Source organism: Heptranchias perlo, chromosome 23 (assembly GCF_035084215.1).
Source record: "Heptranchias perlo isolate sHepPer1 chromosome 23, sHepPer1.hap1, whole genome shotgun sequence".
Taxonomy (NCBI): domain Eukaryota; kingdom Metazoa; phylum Chordata; class Chondrichthyes; order Hexanchiformes; family Hexanchidae; genus Heptranchias; species Heptranchias perlo.
The window spans coordinates 6,637,469-6,654,874 of NC_090347.1; the positions used below are offsets into that span (position 1 = coordinate 6,637,469).

Below are 17,406 nucleotides of genomic sequence, written 5' to 3' on the forward strand. Positions count from 1 at the left end.
TGTGATCTCCCATGCATAATCCTACCGTAAAAGTGTAATTGTTGATCCTGTTCCATTCAGGACATGCATAAAGGTGACAGTTTCAGTTCAAAGTGGACTACATCCACTTTATGGAAACTGCCCTTTTGTGGTGCACACAAAAGTGTTGGGGAGACCAAATTATAACAAGCAACACATACAATCTTTTTCCCCAATCCACTGCTTTCAATAGATACAATTTTAGATGTCAATGTAAACTTTGTAAACACTTAAATTCAGAATGCAGTCAACTTGGGCACAGACAAGAGTCAATATCCTTACAATGGAGCTTAACAATCGCACAACGAAAAAACTGCATTCCAATTTTCATTAAAATAACAGAGAAGAAACAAACTCTGTGGCTATTTCACTACTGACTTCATCCTTTTGGCAGGTCTCTTAAATTACTCATGCAACAATATTTCCCATACCTAATTTGTTCAACATTTTCACCAGTTTTCCAATGAAACAGTTACTAAACATAAACCTTCTGCACCTTAAGACATACACGCGTATTTATCAAGAGGCCCTTTATGGACAACCGCCATGCGCAGCTTTAAGGTGCATATAAGTACAAAACAGCAAATTCGTGTTTAAGTTCAAATGTGTTGAGAGGTCCAGTAAACCAGTCACAGACTCAGTGATCCACTGTGAAATGTACTTTTTTTGGTCTAGCAATGACTTCAAGCCAATCAAGATACCAGACACAGTCCAATAGTCACTCATAAAACAGCTACATTTTGCAACCATCCTCCTTGAGCTCACGTGGTCTCAGTGCTCTATTGCAAGATTCTAGTGAATATACGGGCCAGTATTTCACTTGCTAGCCTGTAATTTTCCTGTCGATGAAAATAAACAGTAGGAAAATCATAGCTGGCGAGCACATAAGCAGAAAACCCTGGCCATAATGTGCCAGTAATGTCAAAAGATGCCCAGTTTTGAAGGATATACAACAATAATCCCAAAAGTAAAGCAGATTTGCCCTCCCATTCTTAGTCACACCTTTGTAGAGTCCCTGTTGGTTTGGTATCAACAGCAGTTTAGGAGCTCTGCAAGTCGGGAGTCATTGTTAACTGCTTGCTTGTATGGATGCAAAGTGGGGGGAAAAGCAGAACTTGCACACACAAATACAATTTAATATTCCCATGGAGTGCTGCTTACTGGTATCAGACTTTGGTCGCCTTTTACCAATTGTATCTTTAGCTTTTTTCGATCCACAGAAGCTGAATGGTGCTGCAGCAGTCTGCCAGAGAGGTACAAGACTGTATAATCTGCTTGATAAAGCAGATGTCATACTGCGCCTGGTCCCAAATGAAGGGAGACTAACTCATAGTGGTGATCATCCTGGCAGCAACACTGGCCTACACTGGCAGATGTGCATTGCCCTTTTAGAACTAGCATACCAAAAATGACAAAACCAGCATCAAAAGGCTCGGCAAGAAGGTAGTATTAGCTACATTTACTGTCAGAAGTTTTTTTTAAAATTCATTCTTGAGATGTGGGCATCACTGACGAGGCCTGAATTTATTGCCCTTCCCTGGTTCCCGAGAAGCTGGTGGTCGGTTTTCTTTTTGAACCACTAATTCTTTATATCGCCAGTTTGATACAACTGAGTGGCTTGCTAGGCCACTTCAGGGGGCAGTTAAAAGTCAACCACATTGGTGTGGGACTGGTGTCACATATAGGTCAGACCGGGTAAGGATGGCAAGTTTCCTTCCCTAAAAGACATTAGTGAACCAGTTGGGTTTTCATGACAATTTGACAGCTTCATGATCACTTTTGTGACTTGCATGTAAACATTATATAGTCTCAGTGGCTTATTTTGAAGTAAACCTCATTTGTCACTTCACACATCAAACTGTCTAAAACTTCTGGTGCATTTTTATTTAAAGTTATAACAGGATGAAACTGATGTAAAGCAACATGTACTTCAGATCTGTTCCAGTATCTACCTACTGCTGCCACAAAAGTTATTTATATCTAACCAATGAAACTAAATGATTTTCATTTCAATTTTGATTTTGCAACAGATTAATCACAACAATAATTGTTTGATAAATGCTGCCTAATATTTTTCTCACCCACTTAAATTTTCTTCCCTCTCCTCCTAAAAACTAACTCATGGTAACACACAGTTCCACAAGCACCAGCAGCCCTCCGCTACCTAGCCCAAGTAGGAGCGTCTTCATTACAGAGTCAGAAATCCACATTTCTGACATTGGATGAGGTCCATAGGAACAGCAGTAGGCCATTCAGCCCCTCGAGTCTGTTCCGCCATTCAAAGAGATCATGGCTGATCTGTTTCCTAACTCCCATTTACCCGTCTTGGCTCCATATCCCTTAATACCTTTGGCTAGCAAAAATCGATCGATCTCAGATTTAAAATTATTAATTGAGCTAGCATCACTCGCCAGGACCACTCGGCTCCAGACCTCGTTACAGCCTTGGTCCAAATGTCGACAAAAGAGCTGAGTTCCAGAGGTGAGGTGAGAGTGACTGCCCTTGACATCAAGGCAGCATTTGACCAAGTGTGGCACCAAGGAGCCCTAGTCAAATTGAAGTCAATGGGAATAAGGGGAAAACTCTCCAGTGGCTGGAGTCATACGTAGCACAAAGGAAGATGGTAGTGGTTGTTGGAGGCCAATCACCTCAGTCCAAGACATTGCTGCAGGAGTTCCTCAGGGCAATGTCCTAGGCCCAACCATCTTCAGTGCTTCATCAATGACCTTCCCTCCATCAAACGGTCAGAAATGGGGATGATCGCTGATGATTGCAGTGTTTAGTTCCATTCGCAACCCCTCAAATAATGAAGCAGTCCGAGCCCGTATGCAGCAAGACCGGGACAACATCCAGGCTTGGGCTGGTAAGTGGCAAGTAACATTCACGCCAGATAAGTGCCAGGCAATGACCATCTCCAACAAGAGAGAGTCTAACCACCTCCCCATGACATTCAACGGCATTACCATCGCCGAATCCCCCACCATCAACATCCTGGGGGTCACCATTGACCAGAAACTTAACTGGACCAGCCATATAAATACTGTGGCGACAAGAGCAGGTCAGAGGCTGGGTATTCTGCGGCGAGTGACTCACCTCCTGACTCCCCAAAGTCTTTCCACCATCTACAAGGCACAAGTCAGGAATGTGATGGAATACTCTCCACTTGCCTGGATGAGTGCAGCTCCAACAACACTCAAGAAGCTCGACACCATCCAGGACAAAGCAGCCCGCATGATTGGCACCCCATCCACCACCCTAAATATTCACTCCCTTCATCACCGGCGCACTGTGGCTGCAGTGTGTACCATCCACAGGATGCACTGCAGCAACTCGCCAAGGCTTCTTCGACAGCACCTCCCAAGCTCGCGACCTCTACCAACTAGAAGGACAAGGGCAGCAGGCATATGGGAACAACACCACCTGCACCTTCCCCTCCAAGTCGCACACCATCCCGACTTGGAAATATATCGCCGTTCCTTCATCGCCGCTGGGTCAAAATCCTGGAACTCCCTTCCTAACAGCACTGTGGGAGAACCTTCACCACACAGATTGCAGCAGTTCAAGGCGGCGGCTCACCACCACCTTCTCAAGGGCAATTAGGGATGGGCAATAAATGCTGGACTCGCCAGCGATGCCCACATCCCATGAACAAATAAAAAAAATCTCCACTTTTTGTGGGAGAGTGTTCCATACTTCTACGACCCTTTGTGTGAAGAAGTGTTTCCTAACTTCTCTCCTCAATGGCCTGGCTCTGATTTTAACGTTGCATCCCGTTCTCCTCGACTCCCCCACCAATGGAAAAAGTTTCTCTCTATCTATCCTATCAATTCCTTTCAAGATCCTAAAAACCTCAATCAAATCACCCCGTTGCCTTCTATATTCCAGGGAAGATGTGCCTAGTTTATGTAATCTCACCTCATAATTTAACCCTTGGAGCCCTGGTAACATTCTGGTGAATCTGCACTGCACTCCTTCCAAGGCCAATATATTCTTTCTAAGGTGCGGTACCCAGAATGGTACAGAGTACTCCAAATGTGGTCTAACCAGGGCTTTGTATAGCTGTAGCAAAACTTCCTCCCCTTTATATTCTAGCCCTCTAGTAATAAAGGCTAACATTCCATTAGCCTTTGTGATTACTGTTTGTACATGACGACTACATTTTAGTGATCTCTTTGGACCTCCACTGGGTCAGGGTCAGACTCAGTAATCATACAACAACTTGCATTTATTTATTCAGCGCCTTTAACGTTGTAAAACGTCCCAAGGCGCTTCACAGGAGCGTCATCATACAAAATTTGACACCGAACCACTTAAAGAGATATTAGGACAGGTGACCAAAGGCTTGGTCGAAGAAATAGATTTTAAGGAACATCTTAAAAAGAGAGAAGTAGAGAGGCGGAGGGGTTCAGGGAGGGAATTCCAGAGCTCAGGGCCTAGGCAGTTGAAGGCATGGTCGCCAATGGTGGAGCGATTAAAATCAGAGATGAGCAAGAGGCCAGAACTGGAACAGTGCAAAGATCTCGGAGGGTCTTAAGAGGTTACAGAGACACAGAGATACGAGGCCATGGAGGGATTTGCAAACAAGGATGAGAATTTTAAAACTGAGGCGTTGTCGGACTGGGAGCCAACATAGGTCAGCAAGCACAGGAGTGATGGGTGAACGGGACTTGGTAAGGGTTAGGATACGGGCAGCAGAGTTTTGGATTCGCTCAAGTTTATGGAGAGTGGAAGATGGGAGGCTGACCATGAGAGCATTGGAATATTTGAGTCTAGAGGTAAGAATGGCGTGGATGAGGTTTCAGTAGCAGATGAGCTAAGGCAGAGGTGGAGACAAATGTTACAGAGGTGGAAATAGGCGATCTTGGCAATGGAGTGGATATGGGTTCAGAAGCTCATCTCAGGGTCAAAAAGGATGCCAAGGTTGCAAACGTTCTGATTCAGTCTCAGACAGCGGCCAAGGTGAGGGATGGAGTCAATGGCTATGGAAGAGTTTGTGGTGGGGACCGAAGACAATGGCTTCGGTCGTCCCGATATTTAATTGGTGAAAATTTCTGCTCATCCGGTACTGGATATCGGACAAGCAGCATGACAAATCAGAGACAGTGGAGGGGTCGAGAGAGGTGGTGGTGAGGTAGAGATGGTGGTGAGGTAGAGCTGGGTGTCGTCAGCGTACATGTGGAACCTGACATCGTGTTTTCAGATGATGTCACTGAGGAGCAGCATGGAGATCAGAAATAGGAGGGAGCCAAGGACAGATCCTTGGGGGACTCCAGGGGTAACTGTGTGGGAACAGGAAGAGAAGATGTTGCAGGTGATTCTCCGGCTACAAATGGATAGACAGGAATGGAACTAGTCGAGGGCAGTCCCACCCAGCTGGACGACAAAGAAGAGGTGTTGGAGGAGGATGGTGTGGTCAACCGTGTCAAAGGCTGCAGACAGGATGAGGAGGGATAGTTTATCACAGTCACAGTCACATCGGATGTCATTTGTGATTTTGATATGGGCCGTTTCAGTGCTGTGGCAGGGGCAGAAACCGATCGGAGGGATTCAAACATGATGTTGCGGCAAAGATGGGCAAGTCCTCGGTTGAAAAAAAAGCATCTTCACACCTATTGACTGGCCTCATTTGCTTCAGCAAGGTATTGGAAGGCTCCTAGCATCCTGAAACTATGAGCCTGTGAGTCACTTCCTTCAGTGGAGGGGAAGGAAAATTAGTATTTAAAAAAAGGCAGTGATAACGAAGTATGTGATATCAGGTTCTAACTATACAAAACCTTATTGGATGAAAAGCAAACTACAGGAAAGGAGCATTCTTTTAGGACGCTCCTTACAATTTATTATATACAGAACTCCAAAAGTTACAAGAGATGCTAGGGAAGCACACAGAACCTGAATTAATGTTATTACACATATCTGACTGGCAATACATCAACTCGTATCAATAATTCTCACCACTATCAGTGTGAAAATCCTAAAAGCTTCACTTTCCACTCAGCTGTCCATCACAACACTGGCAAAGGCTGCAGCTCAAGTTACAGAGTTATTAACACACCATCATGATGATGTAATTTTTATTTGGTTTTGGACCTTCTATCAGCTATGGTATGATTTCAAAAGTGTAAAACAGGCAGGAAGTTTAGGCACTTGAGAATTCTCCAGAAATTCAGAAGAAGTGCACAAACATATAACCTTCAATCTGAAGTCAGTAACAGTGAGCGACTGTTGGAGCATGCGGAATACTACTGTGGGACAATTTTGATAATTTCCACTGTTCTACTGGCCAGTCTCGAGAGCTAGCAATAGGCCTTATAAAACAGACACTTGTGCATAATCACTAAGCTCAGATGGGTCAAAAAAAGGTTAGATGAAACATTCACTTAGTATACACTACAACACCAGAACAAAGATGCTAAAAACATGGCATTAACTAGTTTGACATTTCTTCATCAATGACATCACAGTTTTCTACAAGAATTTGGTGAAATTACAGTGCTCTCCTAAGCATAATTAATGCACTCCTATCAATACACTGCAGGTGAAATTACACTTAAGACAATAGACTTCAATGTGGTGCAAAACACTTCCTGGGTGAAGCTTGATCCATCGTCTCAGATTACTCCCACCATCACTCATAGTACTTCATATTACTATAATATAGTTTTAAATTTTCATTCCAGATACAACCTATGTTTGTAAGAATAAAATCTAACGTTGGGTGTTTTTCACAACTCAAAATTTCACTTGCCCAGCATTGTACATCACTGAAATCCTACTAATGCTTCTATGTACTCACTGATCTCTAATCTTAACACTGTAGTGTATTTACTGTAACACACCCACACTCCCTTTATGGTAACACACTGAAGATTTGCTGTCCAGTTTGTTATACACGTGTTACTTCAAAAGTGAACAAAGGAAAACAATTCATTTTCAATCACCTTTGTTCCATCCGAATACCTTCAATAAGGCCACATAACGACAACACCAGAACAAAGGCAAAGGATTGCTCAGAAGGCATTAATTTTGTCTTCTGCATGTCGAACCTATGTCAACGTAGAACACCTGAGAATTTGTTCTTCAGGTGCAGATACAAGAAAAACATTGGCACAGATTTCAAAACTGAGCAAGCACACTGAGCCATGAAAAATAGTCTTAGTTATGTCAATGACTTAACATGCTTATCCAATGAGTAGCTGAGCTAAAGGGACATGGAAGGTTTGATCCTCAGTCTGCACTTAGTTAGCTGATCTCAGCTAGGGCAGCTGTAAGGGCATTAGAATTGACCTCAGCACCCCTGGGCTCGAGAGGCATGGCAAAATTGAGGGGCTTGCAATCCAGTGACCCATGATGGAAGTTAACATATGGACATCAGGTAAAGTCAGGGCTAGGCTCGGCTTCAATGCTTTCAATGGTCGAATAACCTGTTGCGACCCTCACTACAAAGACTCACATTCAAACAATACCACTTGGGCAAAAAGTACTGGAAAGCTACCAGCATTCATGGAAGTTTACCTCAGGAAGGAGCCAACACAGGGTGGTGGGGGGGGGGGGGGGGGGCGGAGGCGAGAGAGAATTTGTTTTTAAGTTTAAAATTAACAGTTACATTACACTCCAAGACTAAACTAAAGACATACAATCAAAACTTGATAAACTAGCCAGAATGCAATGAGTTTGTGTTTGTACAAAAATGCACAGTGTATATAAATGTAATATATCAGGAGTGGAAGAAAGGAGTGTTCCAAAATCCTCAACCCTAAAAATGTCAGTCAGCACTACTAACAGGATTGTTAACTTGAAGGAAGGAACACAGGCAAAAGGATAGAGAGAACCAAGTCTCTACTGCCACCATAAGCAAATCAAACAACGAAATGAACTGACAACAGTTAACGTTATCAGCCTAGTGGAATTCAAGAGAATGCTTCCACTAGTTCCAGGGATTGTTGTCTTAGCTGTAATGTGCAGCTTGAGCAAAAAAGGGGGGAGGGGGAAAAAAGGCAGGTATGCCAGCGCAGACACAAAGTGGAGGGGGAAGAACTGGGAAACAAAGAATAAATGAGGAAGATGTTCTAATCCTATTAGGAAAATTGTAAAAAATGTTTAAAAATAAATCCACAAACTCTGCCAAAACAGTGCAAGTTATAAGCTGCATTAGATTAAAAACAGCATCTCTTGTTCAATTATACAGTAATCCTGAAATTGTGAAAATTATACTTGGAGTTACTAATGTACATGTTAAAACACCTCCCAACCATTATTCAAGAGATGTCCTGTATTGTATGCAGAGAATTTTCTGCAATTGTTTTTCAGACTTCTTCCCTGGTTTCCTATTTGACCATGGAAAGCATCAAAGTTCAATCTGATCCCGTTCTCATTTGGCATTTTTCCATGTGTACTTTCCTACAGGAGAAACTGGACAGCAATAAGCAGAAATTCTGGCTGATTTTTTCACTCCTTAGCCCATAGGCACTAAGACTAAATGCAGCACCCAACACCACTCCCAGCTGAAATCAGTTAACTCAGCACAAATGGGAAATAGAGCTTGGGATCCTTAAGTTTGTATAGCTTAACACGACATAGACAGTGCCCATACCAATCAGGGGAGCTTCTAATTTTTTTTCAAGTTTGATGTGGTGAGTGTTTTCTTTAATTCAACTAAAGGAATGATCAGTAACACTCCATTGCAAACCATTAGTTTCAAATTTCAACTGGTCTCTATCAATTATGTTGAAGTCTAGCCATCTGCATACTTTAAACTGTCACTTGTCTTCTGCATAGTTCTGTGCATCACTGGGGATGTCAATAGACAAATGCCTCACAGAAACACATGTCCTACTGGCCAGCCTTGGGGATAAAATCTGACATGACATTTGCATCCCACAGCACATTTTCCAGGGATCGAATTAAATACATCTCCACCAATAGAATTCTGCTTTCATTCACCATTTTGCTGATCTGCTCATATTAGTAAAGTTATACTGGCTACAAAGGATAAATATTTCCCATACTGCTTTTTGACTCAATTTGAAGATGCCGATATGGATTTTAAAAAATAGGACTTAAGTGGGAAAAGCAATTGTGCAGAGCATCAGCACAACAGACATTTAAAGTTAAACAAACTATAGCACTCCACACATACAAAAAGAATTCTCAGAGCACTTTACAGGGCAGTGGTTTTTTTTAAAAAAGTGGACAGGAAGCAAGAGGGAAAGAGGGGGACCATGTGTTGTCCAGGGAGTGACAGCGTGGTCAAAGAAAATATTTCTTAGGAGGTTTTGAAAGAAGGAAAAAGGGATGACAGGGCAGAGGTTCTGAAGGAGAGAGGTCCACAATACACAAATTATGAAAAATGTAAGTGATTTTCCAGTGCCTCTATGACTACACTACATGATGTGATACTACGGCAAACAGAAGAGGAAGACCCAGATTCAATCAGTGGTCTGTGCCGAGTTAGCTGATCCCAGCCAGGGTGGCAGATGGGTACACTGTAATTGGCCTCAGTATCCTTGAACTCAGTGACAGCAAGCACAGTGGAGCACCGATGCTTTGTGTCACAGAGCAATATGATGCCGTTTCATGAGCACAGTTCCATCCAAACTGGAAGTAGAGGGAAAGCACCAAGCTGGCACAAATGAGTTCTTTGGTAAGGAACAGAAATAAAAATTCAACCCCAGCCACTCTTGCACACCTCCAGCCAGGTGGTTAAAGGGCCAATATTCAAAAGAAGCATGAATGCAGGTGGGTGACAACCGGAATTCAGGTAGAGTGTTTGCTTTTTAAAAATGATTTCCCTTGTGGAAAGAATTTTTTTTATTGAGTTTTACTCTCAGTAACAAGATACTAATAACCAAGGGAAAATTGGCATTAAAGAAATCAATGCAGTGGCAACTAGCAAACTTGGAACAGTTCCGGTGGCATTTATGTAGACACCCTGGACTCAATAATGTTTTATTAAATAGCCCCAAAATAAAAATAAAGACAAATGGGGAGGGGGGGGGGAGGGGAGGGAGAGGGAGAGGGGTGAAAGAGAGGAGAGGCATTAGAATGGACTTCTATTACGAGATCACCGAAGTAACAGAAATGTGATTATGGTTGAAAACTAGTCTTTTGCAAAAGGATTATTGCATCACAGATTAGTATATTATATTAATATTTCCATAACACTCATTACATACAAAGAGCCATCTCAGAGCACTTTACAGAGTGATGGATAGTGTGTGCAGAGGGAGGGGTAAAAAGGAAGAGGGGGAGGCGACAAAAGCATGGTCAAGAGGAAGGAGGTTTTTTTTTAAGACAAGGAGGTAGCAAGGTCGAGATGCTGAGGAAGAGAATTCCAATGGGCGGGGGCATAAGATGGCTGAAGCAGTGACCACCTGGCCCCAACCCCTCGAACCTCCCCTCCCCACATGACTCCTTTGAAATGTCCCATCAGATCCAAAGGGATAAGAAATAGATGAGGGGGAGCTAATTCATTATTTTTGCTGTTAAAAGTCCCTGAATATCTGTATTAAACCTATTAAGCTTCAGAACATACCTACAAAAGTGAGAAAATATTCCCAGGACTGTGTCCTTCCTTTAGCATTATGGCATGTAATGAAAAACAAAATGGCTGAGGAACAAGACAAAGGCACTTGATATATTGTGGTGCTAATTTTGATTCATAAATCAAAAAGACAACTTTTAATTGCATAATTTCACACATCCAGACACCAAGGAGCAAGGACAAAAATAAAATGGAAAATTCAAGACTCATAGGGCCTGAAAACCCCTCAAGATTTTTCAAGTGTCATTCATGCACATTTTTTTTTTAAAAGGGCTAGCAAAAACGTTTTAACCTTTTGTTAGTGGTGACTACAATATAAACATCAGGTGAGTTTAGCTGATAGCAATTATTGTTGTAAGCCAGTAAGTGGTGATGTAATACAGTATTGGTAATGGAATCCGACTTCAAAACAAGTGTTCAGACACAATATTGTTAGTGCAGCAGGACTAAAATAGCTGGAGTAACAGTTCGCCTTCATATGAGGGGTTTTACCAACTGCACAGCAGTGGCGTGACAAAAAAAACACAAGTTTTTTTTTGAAAACGCTATTACTTGCTCTAAAAGTTCGTATTTTGCAGCGACTGGCATGATACGGAGGTAAATATATCGTCACAGTGGTGTGTTTTAGGAGCTGTACGGTGTAGTAAACATGGAGCGAGTGAGCAGTATGTTCCCAGCTCAGACACACTGAGGTTACAGACTGTGGGGAGAGCAGTGCGCTCCGTCCCGTCCCTTCCCCCCCCCCCCCTCTCTCTCTCTCTCTCCCTCTCTCTCCGCTTGTTTACACGTTACACACTCTGGCCGCGACAAGCGCGGGCCTGCTCTTTTTCCCGAGCTGAGCTCCCCGAAACTCGGCGGCGCTGACCAAACGAGAGAGAGAGAGAGAGAGAGCGAGCCGGGGCCTGTTCTCATCGCCGGCCCAGGCCGCAGATTTACACACAGCGGCCACCGAATCGGCAACCAAACCCCCCATCCCCCAACCACCTCCTCCTCCTCCTGTTCAAACAACACACACACACACGGGCTGACAGCTCCCGTAGCCGCCGGCCCACCCGAAGGTCATTCTCGGACCTCCCGCTCCTCTCCCCCTCCCGCCTTCCCAGAAAGCGGCAGGCCCGGAGCCCGCAGGCAGGCGGACACGAACACAACTCCGCACGTACCTTTCCCTTTACTTTTGCGCCATCTTGGATCCACTTGTCAGCGTCCCCCAAAGGCATTGTGGGAAACTGACCCTCGGCCGCGCCGCCGCCGCCGCCGCCGCGCGTGCACGCGGCCTCCGATGCGCGTGCACGCGGCCTCAGATCCAGGGCTGCAAGGAAGGTTCCTCCAACTCAGTGCTCTGCACCTAACTTTCTGCTGTCGCAACCGATTGCAATATGTCTGTAAATGTTTATATATCCATATAATATTAAATCAGACCCTGTATTCCAGCATATATATATTTTTTTTTTGGTTAGCTAGGTATAGAGTCAGACAGCACAGAAGGAGGCCATTCAGCCCACCCTGCCTGAATTGAAAGAGCTATTCAATTAGTCCCGCTCCCCACTGCTCTGTAAACGTTTTCCTCAGCATTTTTTTTTGCTTCTGAGTCAGGAGGTTGCGGGTTCGAGCCCCACTCCAGAGACAAAATACCAAGCTGACACTCCCAGTGCAGTGCTGGGGGAGCGCTGCACTGTCAGAGGTGCCGTCCTTCAGATGAGATGCTGAACCAAGGCCCTCTTTGCCCTCTCAGGTGGACGTAAAAGATTCCATGGCACTATTTCTACCCGGTGTCCTGGGCCAATATTTATCCCTCAGCCAACATCATAAAAACAGATTATCTGGTCGTTATCACATTGCTGTTTGTGGGACCTTGCTGCACACAAATTGGCTACTGCGTTTCCTACATTACAATAGTGACTATACTTCAAAAGGATTTAATTGGCTGTAAAACACCTTGGGCTGTCCTGAGGTTGTGAAAGGCGCTAAATAAATACAAGTTTTTCTTCTTTTTCTTTTATGTATCTAATTCCCCTTTGAAAGTTACTATTGAATCTGCTGCAGTGTAGTCCAGATCTGACCCCTGCTCAAACCTATCTTTGTGCTTAAGTCTCCAAGCCAAGCTATTAAGAAATCCACATGGAATTTCTGTTTATGTGGTTATGGAGAACTCAGTCTCTCTATCCCATAGGGAGACATTCCATTTCCAAGAGCAAAGGTTTAGAGATCCAATGCTCAGGGTTGTTGCTGCAGATTAACTGGCTAAAACTGTACAGTTTACCAGCACAGAGCAGTAGCAAGCTTCCCAATGCTTGTCCCACCAGGATCATTCTATTTGTTAGGACACTGGCTTGCAGAGCTATCTGGAATTTGAGTGGGAAGCATCCCAGCCCCCCAGAGGAAGTCTATATCCCACCAGTGAGCCAATTGGCTGGTAAGTCACCGGCAACATCCTGGAGTACTGCAGCCATGCCTACTTTAAGTATTTGATTAAGGAATCTGTCACAGAGGACTACCGTGATCAAAATCTCCTATCACCTGTTGTGTTTTCTTGGAACCAATTTGATGCCCAAAGAAACCCCAATTACCTTCCCCGTCTAGATAATGTAGATCACAACAAGCTATTTGCACCTAGTCTAGAACTGTAGATCAGAGGATTTGGCCTTCTCTTGAAAGGGGGTAAATTGAAAACTAATCTGCGGAAACTATTTCTCAGTGAATGAGCGGTCAATCTATGGAATAGGATCCTTTGGGAGATGGTGGAAGCAGTTAGTATTGATTCATTCAAATGTAAATTAGATAGATTTCTTTCTGAAAATAACATTTTGGGATACAGTATATGAGTAATTTGAGACATGACAGGTGACTTTGGACCTATGGTTCCCAAAGCTCTCCTCCACTGGGGGTTTTCCTTGCGTCATGTCTGGGTCTGTTGTAGACTAATTGATAGAGATTGATTGCTGTGATTAGTCAACAATTCTATTATCGTTGTATCAAGCGACTACCAGGATGGTAAGAGGCGAACTGGATGGACCTTGGCCTTTTTTCATCTAGCGATTCCGATGTAAGGACGACAGTTACTAGTTGTTAAGTGTATGTTTGACCCATCATGAGGCGCACAGCAGATAAACTCGTGGGTTGTATGATGAGCACCAAAACTTACCATAAAACAGGCGAGTGTATCTTTAGCATCCTCGTGGCCACAACCGTACCTCAGTGAATACTGGATCCAACAGTTGAAAGTGTGGAAGTTCAGCAGCTACTGTTAGGTTGCTTCCTGCAATTCAATCAAGGAAGCTGCCAAATCCCAGAAAAATGAGCACATCACCTCCAGGTAATATCTTTCCAAAACTGTTGTCCCAGATTTCAAGGTTCCTGAGCAGCCACATACAGATATCTGCCTTCAGTATGGTAGAAGAACCTACACAAGACAGCAGGCAATGTGCTAGCAACCTTGATGTCCTACACAATAATAATTTGCATTTATATAGCACTTTTAATGTGGTAAATGTCCCATGACGCTAGACAGGGATAGAAACAGACACCAAGCAGTAGTTGGAGAAGAATTAGGGAAGTGGCCAAAGGAACATTTGAGGAGGTAGGTGTTGAGGAAGTTTTTAAATTTGGAATATGAGGTAGCAAGACAGGTTAGGACACATGTTCCAGAGTGTAGAGCCAGAACGCTGAAGGCTCTAAAGGTGAAGCGGAACGAAATGGAGTTGCAAAGGAGATCAAAGCCAGAAAAGCAGAGGCTGCATGCTGGTATATAGGACTGAAGGAGGTTGCAGAGGTAGTGAGGGGCGAGACCCTGGAGGGATTTGTAAACAAGGACTTTGAATTTCTGCACACTGGGGCAACATGGAGCCAATGGAGGACAGTGAAGACAGATATGATAGGAAAGTGGGACTTAGTGCGGAAGAGGATGCAGGTGTCAGAGAGTTTGACAAGTTGAAGTTTATGTACGGTGGAGTTTAGGAGGCCGGCAGACGGGGCATTGGAGAAATCGAGCCTGGAGGTGACAAAAGTGTGGATGAGGGTTTCCATGGTGATTGTAGTGAGCTAAAGGTGAAAGTGGATAATGTTGCAAAGGTGGAAATAGGCAGTCTTGGTAATGTATAGGATATGGGGTTTGAAACTGAGCTAAAGGTCAAACAGGACAGCAAAGTTGCATACCATTAGATTCAGCCTAAGTGAGCCACCAGGGAAGATGATGGAATTGGGGTCTAGGGTGCAGGATCTTTGGCAGGAACCAAATGGGATGCCTTTGGTCTTGCCAATATTAAGTTGGAGAAATTTTAGGCTCAGTTAAGCCTTGATGCTGGTCGAGCCACACAGTGGTAATCATGGAGTATGGTTGGTGTCAGCGGCATACATATAGAAGCTGACACCTACAAATTATATCACTGAGTGGTAACAAGTAGACAAGAGTTAGGAGGGGGCCAAGGATGGAACCTTGGGCACTCCTGAAGTGACTGTGTGATGGAAAGGGAAGTAGTCTTTGTAGGAGACATGAACTAGCCTTGGTACCAAGTGAGGACAATACCACAGAGGTGGCCTATGGAGGAGGGATGATGAAGGATGAGAGTGGACTGGTTGACTCTGTTGCAAGAGGTCTAATCATCTAAGTCCTGTGCCTTGTAGCAGGTTTGCTCATCATTAACTGCTTAACTTCATTTATTTCTTTTATTTCTCCATATCTGCATTCAGAATTATTCCTCAGTCACCTGTTGGCTTATTTGTCAAAATCTATTGTCCCACAACGTAAATAAGAACATAGGAAGTTCCTTCAACAAGATCATTTTGGTCGATCTGATTGGCTCCAGAATTCAAAAATATAATACGCAGTTCACTACCCACATTTATCAATTGATTTTCTCACTAAATGCCTGTCCAGCACTCTCTTAAAATTACTAATGTTATCGTCCTTAGTTGCCTCAATAGGCAGCACTTTCCAAACATATACCTCTGTGTGAAATGGTTAAATCTGATCTGTCCAGTCACCTCCCCTTTTCCAAACTTCATCCTATGCCCCTTGTTGTTGTTCTCCAAGCCATGGTAAAAAGTTCTCAGGGTTCAAGTTGTCAATACCCTTCAGGATCTTTAATAAGAGCCCCTCTCAGTCTCTTCTTCTCTAGTGTAAGCAAACAACTTTTATAGCCTCTCCTTGTAGCTCAGGTGTCTTTTTTTTTTATTCGTTCATGGGATGTGGACGTCGCTGGCGAGGCCGGCATTTATTGCCCATCCCTAATTGCCCTTGAGAAGGTGGTGGTGAGCCGCCTTCTTGAACCGCTGCAGTCTATCTGACACTAAACCTGAAGAACTGAGTATTAAGGACATTGTTTTTTGTCTATATTCCTAGCATTGCCCTCCTTGTTGCTCGCAAGATTTTCAGTTATTCCTATTAATCACTCACTCCATTTCCATTTCTCCAAAGTTATTATTATCACATTGGATTCTTAAACTGGATTTAAAACTATAATTCCACAAATTGTGACATTCTTACCTTAATTACTATGAAGTTCTGCTGTAATATTGCTGCTTGTTTCATAAAACTTTTCCAGATGGTCGGGTTCACAATAATTTATTCTGAACTTCAAACAGTGAACTCCTATCTCCTCTTCTACCATGGTGCAAGTCGGAAAAATAATGTCATCTTCCGATATACCAGCAAAGGTTGACCTGGTCGCACATTTTAGTTTAACACATAGTTTTCAGACTTTCAATTAACAATGCAGCAATGCTTTGTACTTCAATCAACAAACCGTGGTTCAGTTGGTAGCACTCTTGCCTTCTGAGTTAGAAGTTTGTGGGTTCATCATCCAACTCCAGAGACTTAAGCACAAAATGCAGGCTGACACTCCAGTGCAGTACTGAGGGAGTGCTGCACTTTCGGAAGTGCTATCTTTCAGATGTAGATGTTAAATCAAGGCCCTATCAGCCCTCTCAGGTGGATGTAAAAGTTCCCATGGCACTATTTTGAAGAGTTCTCCCGGTATCATAGCCAATATTTATCCACCAACCAACATCATTAAAACAGATTATCTGGTCATTACCTTGTTGATGTTTGTGGGATCTTGCTGTGCGCAAATTGGCTGCCACGTTTCCTACTTTACAACACTTCAAAAGTACTTCATTGGCTGTAAAGCGGTTTGGGACATCCTGAGGTCTTGAAAGCTGCTATACAAATGCAAGTCTTTCTTTTTTCTTTCATTAAATTAACTTATGAGAGGGGTAAAATTTTAAATGGAACAAGCAAAGGAAATGACAAATTTGGAATTTGATTAACATGTAACCTGTTAGGTCAGTTGGTAGAAGAGGGGTGCGATTGCACTAGCATCAAACAGGGCATGGGAGTCAAATGCATATCATCTAAAAAAAGTGTACTGTCCACCTTTGGAGCTTTCAGAACTCTACAATTAGATTTCAACCAAGTGTGAAACAATTAAAAAATATAATCAAAAGATGCTGGAAGTACAGAGCATCTGAAAAGAGAAAGGACAAGTTAATGCTTTGGGTTGGGAGCCTTTGTTAGAATTGATAAAGGACAGACCAAAACAATGGGTAAAGGTCACGTCAAATTTGGTAACTCGTAGCACATAGAAGGAGTTTAGCATTTTCAGTTTTTTCTTTTCAATCTGGACTGCTTTGAGGAGGTAAGAGAGTTGGTGGATGCTGATAAGATGATTGGTGAATGTCGTCCAGAAAGTATATAATAAGGTCCTTCACAAGAGACCTATGTTTATATTAACAACTTGTGGCATGAATTAAGGATGTTCTAAAATGATTGCACTAGAGAGGGTACAGAGGAGATTTACGAGGATGTTGCCAGGACAAGAGAGTTTTAGCTATGAGGAAAGATTGGGTAGACT

The 17,406-nt window shown here is 43.2% G+C and overlaps 1 protein-coding gene across 2 annotated transcripts in view; it reads right to left on the reverse strand.

Moving 5' to 3' along the window:
* helz (helicase with zinc finger) overlaps positions 1-11,768 on the reverse strand; it is a 242,759-nt gene extending 230,991 nt beyond the window's left edge. For both annotated transcript variants that reach the window (XM_068003894.1, XM_068003893.1), the window contains exon 1: positions 11,719-11,768. The gene's annotated coding sequence lies outside the window, so the exon portion shown is untranslated. The remainder of the gene's footprint in view (positions 1-11,718) is intronic.
* Between the last annotated feature and the right edge of the window lie 5,638 nt (positions 11,769-17,406).